Raw genomic sequence first — 13,779 nt, 5'->3', positions numbered from 1 at the left:
AAATGACATAAGATCGCAGTTTAAAGAAGTCAGGCACAATGCAAAAGTTATTTATTCATTTTACATTCCACTATTACCAAGAAATCAGCAGTGACTTTGTAGCATTAATCTAGATACTGACACACTGTGAGGGACAACTCAGGAGGTATACTTCAGCTGTATATTTTTAGAAAATCTCTTTACATTTTATACCTGGAAGTGACTAATATAATTCTAAAATGTGAATTTGTTAACATTTTGGTTGATGTCTTTACATCCTAAAGTTTCAATTATTAAACTGTTATTCTGTGCCATGAGTGCTGTGTGAGTACATGTCTAGATCAGCTATTTTCAAACAGGGTCCTATGGAACACTAGGGTTCCTCCAGAGGTTACTAGGGGTATTTTGAACAGTGGCTAGTTGACCTCCCAAAAGCTTTTTTGTCAAAGCTTAATTGAACAAGCTGAAATTAGAAGCGGATTGGCTACCATGCACAGCAACAGATTTTGCACTCTCCAGTTTTAGCAAATAAACCCCTATGTGTCGCAAATTGCAGTAGTGTGAACCAAGGCTTATAAAGGGCTTAAATGGTCCCAGGAGCCATGGACAGGGCCCCGGCGATAGGACCTTGGCGATAAGGGGGGGCTGTAATGGTTTCTTGCACCAGGGCCCTGAAGGTTCTAGTTGTGCCTTTGAGCCCAGATCCTCCTCTTCTTGCGTTCCTAACCGGCACTTCTGGCCCCTGACCAGTGCCCCCACAGCCAGCAGCTGGCTATGGGGGCACCCGAGCTGAGCCACCACTTTGTATGTCCATTCAGACATGGAGCCGCTGTTGGCCCTGCCCCCTCTCCTCATTGGCTCAATAACTTTGATTGACAGCTGTGGGAGCCAATGGTGCTACTCTGCCGTCTCAGCCAATGAGGAGGGAGAGTCCTGGGCAGCCGAGACACTCCTGCAACATTGCTGGATTGAAGTGGGCTCAGTTAAGAATAAGGGGGTCTGTTGCCCACAGGAGTTTTTTTTATCTTCATGCAAAGAATGCATGAAGATAAAAAAAAACCTTCTGCCTTTACCACCACTTTAAGTTTTCATTTCTGTCCAGGGGACACACAAAAGAAGATTTACTTACCCAACCCTCCACTCTCAAGGCAGATGGTGTCCTCCCATACTGTGGCAGTAAACTTTTCCTTGGCATCCTCACTTATGATAGAGGGTTGCAGGCCCCGCATTGGTCTTCATGACACCAGAGGACCTTACACAACTAGAGTGCAAGGGAGAAGAGGCTGTGGGGGCTGGGGCCGGTCTAGCACCCAAATTAGTGTTCCTATTGGACGATTTCTCACATATTACTATTCTGGGGACTACTTGAAATTCGGGATTTTTTTTTCACTTGGTAATAATGGTCACCGGGTGTAATAGAAGGGGATAATCGTCCTAACGAGCAGACAGATAGCAATACAACCCTCACAGTTGTTCCAATTACTCTACTCTTTATCCAAAACTGAAAAACTGTTTCTAAAGAATTACGTAACTTTTCCCAAAATCTGATTATGCAGGTAAGGGGTGCTTATAGATCAAACCAACTGTGCACTTTGAGTAAAGTTGGATAATGCCCCTGTTATAGGTCTATGCCATTTGTCTACCTCCCAGAGTTTGGCTGAAAAACGTCAAGAGATGGTGTCCCCCATCTTGCCTTGTTGCCAAGATGATCTATGCGCATGTATGGTTTGCTGTCTGCTGTGTCACAGCAGAGCTAAGCTCAGAGGTACTGTGACAGGGAAGAGGGAGTGCAGATTTGAACCGGGCAGAGGTGACTTCTGTGAGGGTGAGCCAGTAAAATCAGGGATTATGTTGGCAACGCCCTAGCGAAAAGGCAGGATGTGGAAGACCATCTGACAATGCAGTAGACGGATTTTAGTTCTCAATGGACTATGAGTGAGCTGATAAGCGAGCTCATAGTCCATTCTCCCTTCTTTCAGCTTTTTAATTGGAAGCCCATATATCAGTACAGGCAGAAAGTAGGGGAGAGAGTGTGCAGGAGCCTGATCTTACACCTGCAATTTACTCAGTCTACCGGAAAACATGGTAAATGCACATTATTTTTGCTGCAAAAATGTGCATTTATTTATTTTTGTAAAAGGTAACTTATTCTTTAATCACAGTGCACGGTTAGTTTTTATTGACAGGTGCCTCTTACCTACATAAGCAGTTTTTTTGGGAATGATAAACTAACCCTTTAAAGGCTAAGTTCACCATTTGCACCATGTTACGCGTTACACCTGTATTTCCAGCCTCCACACACATTGGCAAACCCAGAACCAGCATATTGGGTGCAGGGCCGGATTAAGAGCATCATGGGCCTGGTGCTGAGGATTTTGATGGGCATTTTTATAGAAATAAATAAAATGAAAACAAAAAATAAATGAAATATTTGAAACAAACCACTCATTCACACTGTATGCGCAAGAGAAGCCATGTGAACGAGTCCTTCATTTTTTAAATGATTTATTACATTTTTTAATTATTTTTTAATTTATTATTATTTGTTGCAGTTTTTCTATTTTTTCCACAATGCTTTTTTGTGGGAATGGAGCAGTGTCAGTACTTCATACACAGGGGGGTCCAGAGCAGGGGGAATCTAATGGACAGTCTGGGGTGATCAGTGCAGGGGGGCGCAATTACAAGCACCGATCTCCCTCTAGAGGAGGTGAAGTGGCTTTCAGCTGCTTCATGGAGAGCCAAAGAGGGAGACTGTCGTGGTGATGGTGCTTGTGATTGCCCCCCCCGCCACACCGATCACCCCTGACTTTCAGATTCCCCTGTTGCAGGAGGTACAAGGAGCGTCTCATGCAGTGCAGTATCCAAATGGTCAGTCTGTCACTGCTGGGCCTATATTAAGGTAGAGGCCTGGAGCTGCAGCTCCAATAGCCCCTATGTTAATTCAGCCCTACGTGATCGCTGCGCTACATGATGCCCCTTCAAAGCCCAGGCTTCTTCTTTTACCTCCTCCATCTGGCACAACTTCTTCCTGAGACTTATAGTACCACCGAGTCTCTCAGTTTAAAATCTCCAGATGGGGACAACATCCTCCGCAAATCCCTGCAGTTCCCAGCAGCTCCCTGGGTGGGCTTTCCCTGGGATATTCTGCCACCAATCCTTGCCCTTCTGCTGTCTGAGTGGTAGGTGGGACCGCCATCCAGCAGCCGTAGAGTCCTCTTTTTGCTCTTCTCTAGCCCAGCAGTAGGGATGAGCTTTGAGTTCGAGTGGAACTCATGTTCTATTCGAACATTGCCTGTTCGCCTGTTCAGCGAACAGTGAACAATTTGGGCTGTTTGCAGCAAATTCGAAAAGCCGGAACACCCTATATAAGTCTATGGGAGAAATCTAAAGTGCTAATTTTAAAGGGTAATATGCAGGTTACTGTCCTAAAAAGTGTTTGGGGACCCGGGTCCTGCCCCAGGGGACATGGATCAATGCAAAAAAAAGTTTTAAAAATGGCCGTTTTTTCAGGAGCAGTGATTTTAATAATGATTAAAGTGAAACAATAAAAGTGTAATATTGCTTTAGATTTCGTAGCTGGGGGGTATCTATAGTATGCCTGTGAAGGGGCGCATGTTTCTGGGGCTTAGAACTGTCCCTGCACAAAGTGTCATTTGTGCAGGAAAAAAAGTCTTTTAAAATCACTTGCGGCTATTGTCGGGTCCCGTAATACAGAGAACATTCAATGAGTGTTCTCTGCATTAGCCGACAATTCATTCATTCATTGATAAAAAAAAAAAAAAAAAGCGTGGGGGTTCCCCTAAATTCAATTACCAGGCCCTTCAGGTCTGACATGGATATTAAGGGGAACCCCGTGTCAAATTAAAAAAAAAATTGACGTGGGGGTCCCCCTAAATATCCATAACCAGACCCTTCGGGTCTGATATGGATTTTAAGGGGAACCCCGCATCAAATTTAAAAAAAAAATGACGTGGGGGTCCCCCTAAAAATCCATATCAGACCCTTTATCCGAGCACGCAACCTGGCAGGCCGCAGGAAAAGAGGGGGGGACGAGAGAGCGGCCCCCCCTCCCTCCTGAACCGTACCAGGCCACATACCCTCAACATTGGGAGGATGCTTTGGGGGTCTGTGACCCCTCAAAGCACCTTGTCCCCATGTTGATGAAGACAAGGGCCTCATCCTCACAACCCTGGCCGTTGGTTGTGAGGGTCTGCGGGCGGGGGGCTTATCAGAATCTGGAAGCCCCCTTTAACAAGGGGACCCCCAGATCCCGCCCCCCCCTGTTTGAAATGGGAAGGGGGTACAAAAGTACCCCTACCATTTCACAAAGAAAGTGTCAAAATGGTTAAATAAGACAAACACACTTTTGAAAAATTCCTTTATTAAAAATAAAAAAAATAAAAAAAAGATTCCAGCGGTGCTAATCCACTCTTGCTATCCAGCGACGGGTCTCCGGGGTCCAGCGATGGATGATCATATCCAGCGACGGGGGATCTCTCAGTCCAGCGCTGTCCATACATCCTTCTTCTGTCTCCACAACGGAGACACTGCAGAGATCCCAGCGCTGACGTTTCTTATATTAGGAGGGCGGGGCCACCGCGCCACCTGACCCCGCCCCTCTGACGCTGGAGAGGGAAGCCAGGGGTTCCCCAGTGACGTGTGGGTGACCCCACCCCCTCTGATGTAACGGAAACCTGAGTTACATCAGAGGGGGCGGGGTCACCCACACGTCACTGGGGAACCCCTGGCTTCCCTCTCCAGCGTCAGAGGGGCGGGGTCAGGTGACGGGTGGCCCCGCCCTCCTAATATAAGAAACGTCAGCGCTGGGATCTCTGCAGTGTCTCCGGAGTGGAGACAGAAGAAGGATGTATGGACAGCGCTGGACTGAGAGATCCCCCGTCGCTGGATATGATCATCCATCGCTGGACCCCGGAGACCCATCGCTGGATAGCAAGAGTGGATTAGCACCGCTGGAATCTTTTTTTTATTTTTTTTATTTTTAATAAAGGAATTTTTCAAAAGTGTGTTTGTCTTATTTAACCATTTTGACACTTTCTTTGTGAAATGGTAGGGGTACTTTTGTACCCCCTTCCCATTTCAAACAGGGGGGGGGCCGGGATCTGGGGGTCCCCTTGTTAAAGGGGGCTTCCAGATTCTGATAAGCCCCCCGCCCGCAGACCCTCACAACCAACGGCCAGGGTTGTGAGGATGAGGCCTTTGTCTTCATCAACATGGGGACAAGGTGCTTTGAGGGGTCACAGACCCCCAAAGCATCCTCCCAATGTTGAGGGTATGTGGCCTGGTACGGTTCAGGAGGGAGGGGGGGCGCTCTCTCGTCCCCCCCTCTTTTCCTGCGGCCTGCCAGGTTGCGTGCTCGGATAAAGGGTTTGATATGGATTTTTAGGGGGACCCCCACGTCAATTTTTTTTTAATTTGATGCGGGGTTCCCCTTAAAATCCATATCAGACCTGAAGGGTCTGGTTATGGATATTTAGGGGGACCCCCACGTCAATTTTTTTTTTAAATTTGACACGGGGTTCCCCTTAATATCCATGTCAGACCTGAAGGGCCTGGTAATTGAATTTAGGGGAACCCCCACGCTTTGCTTTTTTTTTTTTTTTTATCAATGAATGAATGAATTGTCGGCTAATGCAGAGAACACTCATTGAATGTTCTCTGTATTACGGGACCCGACAATAGCCGCAAGTGATTTTAAAAGACTTTTTTTCCTGCACAAATGACACTTTGTGCAGGGACAGTTCTAAGCCCCAGAAACATGCGCCCCTTCACAGGCATACTATAGATACCCCCCAGCTACGAAATTTAAATGAATATTACACTTTTATTGTTTCACTTTAATCATTATTAAAATCACTGCTCCTGAAAAAACTGCCGTTTTTAAAACTTTTTTTTGCATTGATCCATGTCCCCTGGGGCAGGACCCGGGTCCCCAAACACTTTTTAGGACAGTAACTTGCATATTAGCCTTTAAAATGAGCACTTTAGATTGTGAACGTTCGAGTCCCATAGACTTTAATAGGGTTCTAAAGTTCACAAGAAGTTTAGGTCTGTTCGCAGGTTCTGGTGCAAACCGAACAGGGGGGTGTTCGGCTCATCCCTACCCAGCAGCTCTGGCAGGAAGAAGTAGAGAGGTAAGCCGTGTGTGACAACCCATCATGCAGAGGGACAAAGCCCAGGCTTCAAAAGCAGTAATGTATTCAAAAAACACTACAGGGATTTAACCGCTTTAATACCAGGCCTTTTTCTGACACTTGTTGCTTAAAAGTTAAAATCTGTATTTTTTGCTAGAAAATTACAAAGAACCCCAAACATTATATACATTTTTTAGCAGAGACCCTAAAGAATAAAATGGTGGCCGTTGCAATATTTTATGTCACACTGTATTTGCGCAGCGGTCTTTTAAACACAATTTTTTGGGGGAAAAATATACTTCAATGAATTAAATAAAAAAGAAAAGTTAGCCCATTTTTTTTTTTGTATAATGTGAAAGATGATGATATGTCAAGTAAATAGATAACTAACATATCAAGCTTTGAAATTGCGCAAACTCGTGAAATGGAGCCAAACTTCGGTACTTAAAAATGTCCATAGGCGACGCTTTAAAAATACATTTTATGGTTACCCATTTAGTGTTCCAGAGGAGGTCTTGTGTTAGAATAATTTCTCTTGCTCTAACAATCGTGGCGTTACCTCACATGTGTGGTTTGGACACTGTTTAAATTTGTGGGCGTGACTTACGTAAGCGTTTACTTTGGTGCATGAGCATGTAGGGATGGGGGGGGCTTTAAAAAAAAAAAAAAATTCTCTTATTTTTTTCACTTTAAATTATTATTTTTTTATCAGCAATAGTCACGTGTCAGGTATTTTTTTTTGGAGGGTATGATTAAATAATTGATAAACGCACCGGGGTTAGTAGTCAAGGATTACAGCTTATTGCGAATCATTAGGGTGGAGGTCCTTCAACAACAGAATTTAAATACTCAAAATTGAACCTGAGAGTCAAGAAGAGACCACCCAAATAAGTAGTTCTAAAGTGAGGACCAACTGCAGCGTTTTTGAGGGGTTTTTTTGGGGGGGGGGGGATCTGGGGTCTATAAGGCCCCAAATCCCTCCTTTGCATTTTAAAGTAGTCAAAACGCCAAGATTGGCGTTTTTGAATGCTAACATTTTTTTTTTAACCACTTTCAGACCGGACCATTTTGCTGGCTTAAGACCAGACCACTTTTTGCGATTCGGCACTACTTCGCTTTAACTGACAATTGCGTGGTCGTGCGACGTGGCTCCCAAACAAAATTGACGTCCTTTTTTTCCCACAAATAGAGCTTTCTTTTGGTGGTATTTAATCACCCCTGCGGTTTTTATTTTTTGCGCTATAAACAAAAATAGAGCGACAATTTTGAAAAAAAAAACATTATTTTTTAGTTTTTGTTATGATAATTATCCCCCAAAAATGTGTAAAAAAAAAAAAAATTTCCCCTCAGTTTAGGCCGATACATATTCTTCTACATATTTTTGTTAAAAAAATCGCAATAATCGATTATTGATTGGTTTGCACAAAATTTATAGCGTTTACAAAATAGGGGATAGTTTTATGGCATTTTTATAAATATTTTTTTTTTTACTAGTAATGGCGGCGATGAGCGATTTTTATTGAGACTGCGACATTATGGCGGACACATCGGACATTTTTGACACATTTTTGGGACCATTGTCATTTATACAGCAATCACTGCTATACAAATGCACTGATTCCTGTGTAAATGACACTGGCAGTGAAGGGGTTAACCAGTGGGTGGCAGTGTAGGGGTTAAGTGTTCCTAGGGGTGTGTTACTAACTGTGGGGGGCTGGGCTTTGTTTTAGTGAACACTGATCTCTGCTCAAATCACATGGAGCAGAGATCAGCATCACTTGTTGCTAGGCAGAACGGGGAGATGCTGTTTACAACGGCATCTCCTCGTTCAGCCACCCCGTGAGACGATCGTGGGTATGCCCGTGGCGATTGAGTCCACGGGACCCGCGACCGGACTCACGGGGGCCCCGACTGGCACGCGAGCGCTCTCCGCCCGGCGCTCGCTATGGCAGGGCAGCATTTAAAACTGCACGTACCTGTACCCTGGTATGCCTGCCCGTGCCATTCTGCCGACGTACATCGGCGTGCACCGGTCGGGAAGTGGTTAAAGCTGGCGATGTTGGCTGCCGAGTAAAACGGAAGTGTCATTGTGACGCTGCTTCAGTGTCACCATATCTTAAAGTGGTTGTAAACCCTTACAAACCACTTTGACCTACAGGTAAGCCTAGATTAAGGCTTACCTGTAGGTCCAAGAAATATCTCCTAAACCAAAAGACAGGCACCGCGCCGTAAACAGCGGCGCGCAGGCGCACTGAGCGAGCCGCTGTTAACGGCGATATGCCGTGAGTGGCGGCTCCCGTGCGCATGCGCGGGAGTGACGTCATCACGGCTCCGTCGAATGACAGCGCCGGAGCAGCGAGACCCACCGAGAAGATGGAGGCTCCGTACACAAGGGGACAGCGGTGACTTCGCTGGCTCCTGTGTCACGTAAGTGACACATAATGGACTACTATGTGATGCATAGTAGTCCATTATGCTTTACCTTTGCAGGGAATCAAAGAGAAAGTAAACCCATCAGAGTTTACTTCCTCTTTAAGAGACACAATAAAAGCCATATCTGGCTTTGTTTGGGTGTCCAGCCAGCTGGCGGATGTGCCGGCTGGTCGCTGGGGCCTCCCGGTGGGACGGAGAGCCCGGATATAGCGGTGGGAGGGGACATCCTTTCCCTCTACTTGTGATAACAATTGAGCGGCTGCTTAGCTGCATCGGTTGTTATCACAAGAAAGCCGACCGTCACCTCTAAAAAAAACAGTAGCGGGGTGATGCCTGGAGCTGCACATCCCCCGGTACAACCACTTGTAGCAGAATGACGTACAGGCATGTGATTTTGCATCATGCGGTTAAACTGCAACTACTATAAGTACTTCGATTTGACTTACTATCAGCCTCGTAGGTTGCTGGTCACAGACTGGAGCAACGTGTCTCATGTTTCCAAATGCAGAAAACATTGAACAGTAAGGTTTCCATTTTATTCTATGAGGCCCATTGTCATGTGAGTGATGTGCCGTCATCCCAGAGAAGTACAGACACTTCTTTGGGGCAGGATTCCGTGTTTTTAGCCCAACAGAAATCAACTGGAGCACCTGAAAAACATACGTAACCTAACAGCCAGTCTCCTCCTCCTCCAAGTATCCTCCTTCCAATTGGCTGAAACAAAAACCCTTACACCTGAACATGTATGAAAAACACAAGTGAAGAAGCCGACACTCACGTGTGCACCGAGCTTTAGCATGTTGTAATTCAGGCAGAACTGACCAATCAGTAGCTGTGTCTAAATAGTAACCATATTTTCTGCAGCAATCATGTGACCAGAGTCTCTGCAGCCCTGGAATGAGCGATTTCCCAAAAAGGATGCGATTAGGCTTTATTAACCGCTTCCGGGCCGTCCCACACATATGTACTGCGGCAGGGCGGCCCTTCAGAGCAAAATCATACCTGTCCTGTACATGATTTTTTTTCTTTGGGTCGGGGCGCCGCCAGTGGACCCACTGTCTGCTGGGACCCACTGATCGCTCCCGAGGCAGACAGAACGGCGGTCTGCCTATGTGAACAAGGCAGATCGCTGTTCTGTTAGAGGGGAAGATGGAGATCTTGTGTTTCTGCTAATCAGGAAAATGGATCTCTGTCTTCCCCCAGTAAAATCACCTCCCCCACAGTTAGAAAGCATCCCCAAGGAACATGGTTAACTCTTTGATCGCCCCTGATGTTAACCCCTTTTCTGCCAATGTCATTAGTACAGTGACAGTGCATATTTTAACTGCTTGCCGACCAGCCGCTGCAGTTTTACTATGGCAGAATGGCATGGGCAGACAAATCACCTTTTATGTTGCTCCCTCTGGTGGCCACTAGGAGCGCATGTGCCCGCAACTCGCCCCCGGAGTCGATGTGAGTGCCCGGTGGTCTCGATTGCTCGTAGCATGACGAGAAACGGGATCTGTGTGTGTAAATACTGAGATCCGCTTCTCTGATGGGAGACGTGACAGATCGTCTGTTCGTACAAAGTATGAACAGCGATCTGTTATCTCCCCTAGTCTGTCCCCTCCCCCTTTCAGTTAGAACACACACTAGGGAACACAATTAACCCCTTGATCGCCCAATAGTGTTAACCCCCTTCACTGCCAGTGACATTTTTACAGTAATCAATGCATTTATATAGCAATGATCGCTGTATTAATGCCAATGGTCCCAAAAATGTGTCAAAATTGTCCGATGTGTCCACCATGTCGCAGTGCTGATAAAAATCGCAGATTGCCGCCATTACTAGTAAAATAATAATAATGCTATAAATGTGTCCCCTATATAGTAGACGCTATAACTTTTGGGTAAACCAATCAATATACGCTTATTGTGATCTTTATTACCAAAAATATGTAGAGGAATACATATCGGCCTAAACTGAGGAAATTTTTTTTTTTTTTTTTAAAAGGGGGATATTTATTATAGCAAAAAGTACAAAATATTGTGTTTTTTTTTTCAAAATAAAAACCGCAGAGATGAAAAGAAAGTTCTATCTGTGGGGAAAAAAGGACGTCAATTTTGTTTGGGTACAGCGTCGCACGCCTGCGCAATTGTCAGTTAAAGCGACTCTGAATCGCAAAAAGTGCTCTGGTCAGGAAAGGGGTAAAATCTTCCGAGGGTGAAGCGGTTAAGCACTGATCGCTGTATTGGTGTCCCCGGTCCCTAAAAAGTGTCCCTTAGCCCCGGTTCACATTGATGCTACTTTGAAATTGCGCTACTTCACTTGAAGCGTGATATCAAAGTAGGAAGGTCGGCGTGATTTCCGGGGCTACTTGATAGACATCAGTGCGACTTCATGTACAGATGTCTATTGAAGCCGCACCTGAAATCGGCAAAAGTAATTCAGGAACTACTTTTGGAAATCGGTGCGGCGCCACAAAATTGTTGTGGCACCGATTGGAGCAGTGCCATTGCCTCCAATAGGCTGCGACTTGTCATGTGAGTTGGTCTCTCAAATGGCTCCAATGTGGACCTGGGCTTAGTGTCCAATTTGTCCGCCACAATGTTCGCAGTTCTGCTAAAAATCGCTGATCGCTGCCATTACTAGTAAAAAAAATATAGAAAAATCCCATAGTTTGTAGAAGGTATAACTTTTGCGCAAACCAATCAAAATACACGTATTGGGGTTTTTTTTTGGTTTTTTTAAACAGCAGAATACATATTGGCCTAAATTGATGAACAAAATGTTTTATTTTTTTATTTTTATTGAATGTTTTATAGCAGAAAGTAAAACCTTTTTCCCCCCAATTGTCGGTCTTTAATTATAGCGCAAAAAAAGAAAACGCAGAGATCAAATACCACCAAACAGAATCTCTATTTGTGGGGAAAAGGGACATGAATTGTATTTGGGTACAATGTCACACACACTGGTCATGAAGGGGGGTAAATCTTCTGGGGCTGAAGAGGTTAATCTTGGTTTCATGTTCTGTTCTATGACTGAGGATCATTTTTATAACATTCCTGTAATGATAAGGTAGAGATCTACATGGAGGGAAGAAGCTTTATTCTGAGAATTCGTCTCTTATAACACAGAGCAATCCAGTGGTGTGACCTCCATGTGTTATAGAGATGAGGTGTGAGGAGAGGGGGTGAGGGGGGTGTGTGAGGAGTAGAGGGGGGGGGTCTGTGGTAAGTTGTCCCCCCTCTCTCCTACGAGTACGTACCCACTGAGGAACATCTCCTTCCTCCCTCCAGTCATTCGTGTGACAAGGGGATAGAATGAGAGAGAACGGGCACAGCCTTCCCTCACTGCACAGCGGCGCTCTCTATTGCCATCTGCAGACTGGAGGGAGAAGAACGCCAAATCCTCTCTCCAGCTGTCTTCTCCTGTCATCACGTCGGGGCTGTGCGTTGTTACGTCCAGTGCGTGCCGCTTGCTGCGAGGGGGGGGCGGGCGCGTTCGCTCTGATTGGCGGAGGGGGCGGGGGGAGGGCGCGCTTACGCTGATTGGCGGAGGGGGCGGGCGGATAAAGGTTATACCGAGCGAGAGACAGCTGACCGGCGCCATTTTAGTCTGTGGATTGGCAGAAGGTGTGTCTTATCGGCTTTCGTCATAGAAGAGACACAGCGCCCTCCAGCGGATTTCTCACAGATTACAGGCACAGCTTTTTCATCGGAGAGATAGTAAGTGTCATTAGAATTGATGCCGCCTTACTATTGGGATCGGGTCCAGTGTCGGGATGTGGTGGGGGGGCAATAGAGAGCTGGACTGGACCGGCTTGTGCTGTAATAATGTGTCAGTGTTTTCTCTTCTCCTTTCTGATGGGATCTGAGCTGCCATTAGAGATCACAGGGGCCCCGAACACCCCACTGACAGGGGCCCCTCCCCCCAGATCTAATCTTTACCCCATGCAGTGTTTGTGTCGCCCCCCCCCCCCCCGATCTGCCTGGGCTGCATCCAAGCAATATGTACAGAGCTGCCTGTGAGACAGGAGATGACATGGAGCTGATATCGGGGATTGTAAGATCTGCTCGGTGTGTGACACTGTCATGTATTGTAATGTGACTGCATGGGGGGGGGGGGGGGAGGAGCTGTCAGAATTCAGAGGTGATGTCAGGGGTGGGCGGGACAGAGTAGCTATTGAGCGCCAGCCGATGGGATGGGGTCGGGGCGGGCCCCTTTGTGTATGTGGCTCAGCCCCCTTTCTGAAGCAGCCGAATAATTGGCTGGTGTTAGCCGCTCGCTCCCGCCCACCCCTGACATCACCACTGAATTCTGACAGCTCCTCCCCCCCTGCATGCAGTTACATTACAATACATGACGGTGTCACGCTCTGAGCGGCTCTTACAAGCCCCAATATCTGCTCAATGTGACCCCCCCTCTCCTCTGTCAGTGCTTCCAACCAGTGCTGCCAATCAGTGCTTCCAATCATTGCCACCTGTCAGTGCCAGTCAGTGCTGCCAATCAGTGCCAGTGCCACCAGTCCGTGCCAGTCAGTAAAAAACAGTGCCACCTGTCAGTGCCAATCAGCTTCAACCAATGCCACCTATTAGTGCCCATCAGTGCCAAACAGTACCACCTATCAGTGCCAATCAGTGCTTCCAATCATTGCCACCTGTCAGTGCCCATCAGTACTTCCAATCACTGCTTGTAATCAGTGCCATCTGTCAGTGCTGCCAATCAGTGCCGCCTATCAGTGCTCATCAGTGTTGATTAGCAGTGCTGTCAATTAGTGCCCATCAGTGCTGCCAATCAGTGCCAGTAAATGCTGCCAGTCAGTGCTTCCTATAAGTGCCATTGGTGCTGCCAGTGCCACCTATCATTGCCAATCAGTACCCATCAGTGGTGCCTATTAGTGCCCATCAGTGCACTGAGTACAGGCATGGGGAGATGAACTCAGCAACCAGGCAAATTTTCTATGGGGGGGGGGGGGTGTGGCCTGGTGGGGCACAACTGAAATCTGTTGATGTTTATTAATGCCACCTGCCGATCTTTAGTATAATAGCTCGTCACCACACTACTATTTACAATAAACTACCGGAGGCAAAATAAAAAAGTGTCAGGGAAAGGTCTGCCGCTAAGCACTGTTATGTGTTCCCACACCACAAAAAAAAAGTGCAGCACTAACTTACTAATCAATAACTGACCAATAATGGTAGCGCCCTCCAATGTACGGAAATCTCAATAACC

The 13,779-nt window shown here is 46.4% G+C and overlaps 1 protein-coding gene across 1 annotated transcript in view; it reads right to left on the bottom strand.

Moving 5' to 3' along the window:
* Positions 1-11,917, bottom strand: part of LOC143939011 (liprin-beta-2-like) — a 63,472-nt gene extending 51,555 nt beyond the window's left edge. Inside the window, exon 1 of the mRNA XM_077460935.1 lies at positions 11,813-11,917. The gene's annotated coding sequence lies outside the window, so the exon portion shown is untranslated. The remainder of the gene's footprint in view (positions 1-11,812) is intronic.
* Between the last annotated feature and the right edge of the window lie 1,862 nt (positions 11,918-13,779).

Source organism: Lithobates pipiens, unplaced genomic scaffold, assembly GCF_037356315.1.
Source record: "Lithobates pipiens isolate NorthernLeopardFrog02 unplaced genomic scaffold, aLitPip1_a1.2 Scaffold_10, whole genome shotgun sequence".
In the NCBI taxonomy this organism is placed as follows: Eukaryota; Metazoa; Chordata; class Amphibia; order Anura; family Ranidae; genus Lithobates; species Lithobates pipiens.
This window is presented reverse-complemented; position numbering and strand designations above follow the sequence as displayed.